The sequence below is a fragment of the Trichosurus vulpecula genome, chromosome 9 (assembly GCF_011100635.1).
Source record: "Trichosurus vulpecula isolate mTriVul1 chromosome 9, mTriVul1.pri, whole genome shotgun sequence".
NCBI classification, from domain to species: domain Eukaryota; kingdom Metazoa; phylum Chordata; class Mammalia; order Diprotodontia; family Phalangeridae; genus Trichosurus; species Trichosurus vulpecula.
Window position 1 is genome coordinate 194,515,061 of NC_050581.1, and position 3,885 is coordinate 194,518,945.

A 3,885-nucleotide genomic window follows, 5' to 3' on the forward strand; every position below is an offset into this window, starting at 1 on the left:
CTGTAGCCCCGGTGAATACACACATACACATGAGGTGTCTTTTTTCCAGGTAGCAATGATCATGACTAGGACCATAGAAGCAACATTGCAAGATGTTTCAGGTGGCCCAAAAGTTAAGTTCAAAAATTCTTTCCAATGCCCATCAACTGGGGAATGGCTGAACAAGTTGTGGTAGATGATTGGGATGCAATACTATTATGCTATAAGAAGTATGCAGAATGATTTCAGAAAAAACCTGGAAACACTTAGCTGAACTGATGCAAAATAAAGTGCGCACGATGAAGTGAACATTGTACACAGTAACAGCAATATTGTAATGATGACCAACTGTGGAAAAAAACAACAACTATCATGATAAGGGGGTGATCTCTGACAATTTCAAAGGACCCGTGATGAAGAATGTTATCTACATCTAGAGAAAGAACAGAAGAACTCTGGATACTGGTTGAAGAAGACTTTTTCTCACTTTCCTTATTTTTTTTGTTGTGTATGTGTTTTCTTTTGCAACATAGCTAGTATGGAAATATGCTTTGAATGAATTGACATGTATAACCAATATCATATTGCTTTCCTTCTCAAGGGTGGGAAGGAGCAAATTTGGGTCTCAAAAATTTCAAAGATTAATGTTAAAAATATTTAAATGTAACTGGGATATATGTGTATACATACATATATATGTATATACATACATGTATATATTTTTAAAATGCTATCCCCCACAACTGACTTTGAAGTGATTCAAGAGTTTGGTCTGGAATCCTTGGTCTGCCAAGATGTTGAGAAGAGGCCATGAGGTCTGCTTTTTTGAGCATCTGCATCAAGAAGAACATTCTCCAAGAAAGCGTTCTAGAGGAGTGTCTCTGTGATATATCATTAGGAGATTTCAAGAAAACTAGATGATTTAATATTTTCATTTTTAAATGTTGTTGTTTAGGGTTCTGTAGACATGTGCCAAAAGGCAGATGGAAAGAGAAGAATCCAGATTTACAAAAACAAATCCTAGGATATTATCTTGTCCCTGAATGGGGAAGAAACCAGATCCCCAGCTCTCTTGGCAGACTTAATTGTGCTTTCCTATTTCCTATTTCCACTGGTGTAGAGGAGGGGTGGAAGTTGCTTGAGCCTTCTCCTTCTCCTTCCTTTCCCCCTAATTCTCCTTCTCTCCCCTCTGTTTTCTATCTGGAGGAGTGGCAAGGACAAAGAATCAGAAAGGATGCCAATGCCTTGGTTTCTCCACCCAAACTCCTACCCAGTGGACCACTTACATAGTGTCTGTGATCTCATCCAGGGCTGGGTTCCACAGAAAAAGACTGTTATATTGACTCTTTGTCAATAGGGTATGAGATTTTAGCTGTTTTTTTCTTTTCTTTTCTTTTTCCTTCCCTCTTAAGTTGACTATAGATTTGTGATGGATGATCCAATCTCTTGCCTTGGGGTCCTTGGTGAGCTTGTCTTTCAGAGATAACTAGCCAGTATAAAAGGTGCAATTTGTGGTCATAGGAAGGGAACCAAGCTAACTGGTCAAAATGAACTTGGGACATTGTGGTATACTGGAGAGGGCATTGACTTGGAGTTGGGAAAACCTGGTTCAAATCCTACCCAACAAACTTATTAGCTGTTTGATCTTGGACAAGTCATGTAACATTGCTCTGCCCAGTCTCTCCCTCTGGAAGATGAGGGCACTGGAATCTATGGTTTCTCATTTCTCTTTTGGCTCTAAAGCTATTTTTTCCTATGATCCTAGGAACTTGGCATCTTAGCCACACCAGTAACTCCAGGACCCTCACCCACTGAGCCAGCTAATAGGTTTGTAACAGTGGAGTCCATCATAGAAACAGAGATAGGGAGGGGACCTATGATTTCAGTAGTACAAGGAATTCCATAGTAGGAAAGTCTTTTACAAATGATGGTTGGTATGTTCTCTGCAATTGTAGTCTTACAGCAGGAGTTCTTAAACTTTTTTTTGATATAATAGACCCCTTTGCCTTATGAATCCTTTGGACCCCTTCTCAAATTTATATATTTATATGTATATATAATATAAATTTATATATATATTATGTATATAATAATATACACAAATATACATATATAATAATGTACATATATACAATAATATATGATAACATACACACATACACATATATACATATATACACAAACACATATATATGCATACATATGTGGGTAATGTATGTATGCATATATGTGTACATATATAATATATAAAATAATACAGAAAGCTACAAATCTTGAAATACCAGTAATCAAAATATTTTGAAAACAAAAATGAATTCACGACCCGGTATTATGAACCTCTGTTTTAAAGAATTGCTTAGAGCATAGAGAGGTTAAGTGGCTTATCCAGGGTCACACAGCCATTGTGGGTCACAAGTGGGACTTGAACTCAGGTCTTCTAAATCCAAGACTAACTCACCATCCACTGTACCAATCTGATTCTCCAGGATGCCTATAGAAATGCAATGAATATTATAAATCCCACTTTGAATGGACAGTGGATTACTTTTTTTTTTTTTACTATCTTTAGAGTTAGCCAAGTCAGTTGCTTTCATATTTTCTCCGTGACACACCTCACTGTGTTAATTTGCCCTCAGATTTATGATTTGCAGTTGGAATTTGGTCATGACAATCTAGTCCTCCAAACATATGTTCTGTTCTTATTTTATTGTTACGAATTTAGAAGTAAACATTGGTATTCCATTGCTTATACTCAATTTCAATACAGCAAGTACATTTCTTTTGCTTCTGCACCCCATTACACTGGAGACGCAGCACTGACAAAGGGGAAGTTGCTTAACCTCCTGCCTAATCTCTGTTATGACATCTGTATAGCAAAGATTGAAAGGCAGGAGGAGGATCAAGTTTCTGGACTGAGTAGAAGATGGGTTATCCATGAATGGCAAAGAAGACAAGCCATCATTCCTCTGTATATCCCAGGTAGATGTACACATATACTAGCATAGGTCAACATAATCCTTCACCATTATTCATTTAGTTTTTCAGAATCTGAAGGCAGGTCCATGTAGAATTATTGTTTCCTGCCCTCTTAAGTTGAAATCTTTGGTTAAGTTGAGACCACTTATTGCAAGTACATTCATTTTCCTTTAAGAGAAGCAGAACCACACTATGATGCCATGTTTCAGTTGTTAAGTCACTGTGCTTGAAAGGGTTGGGCAATGAATGTCTTCCACAAAGTGCTCGTCTTTCCACTTGACATGTCATTTCATTGATCTAGGTCTTCCTCAACCTGGCACCTGCTTTCTCTTCAAACAGCCTCAAATTTTTACTTTAGGGAGAAGAAACAACATTTAATTTTTATAGTAGTTTATTTTTCCCCATTTACATGTCAAGAAATTTTTTTAGCATTCATTTTTACAAGATTTTGAGTTCCGAATTTTTCCCTCCCTCCCCTCCCCGCTTCTGAAAAATGGTAGGCAACATGATAGAGCTTATACAAGTGATATCATGCAAAATATTTCCATATTAGTCACAATAGTGAAAGAAGAAACATAAGAAAGAATAAAGTAAGTGAAAAAATGCTTTGAACTGCATTGAAAGTCCATCAGTTCTTTATGTGGATATGGACAGCATTTTCCTTTTCAAGTCCTTAATACTTGTCTTGGATCATGATATTGCTAAGAGCTTACTCATTCATAGTTGATCATTACACGATGTAGTTGATACAGTGCACAATGTTTTCCTAGTTCTCCTCACTTTGCATCAGTTAATACAAGCCATTCCAGGATTTTCTGAAATCTGCCTGTTCATAATTTCTTATTGCACAATAATATTCCACTACATTCATATGCTACAGCTTGTTCAACTATTCTCCAATTGATGGGCATCTCCTCAATTTCTAATATT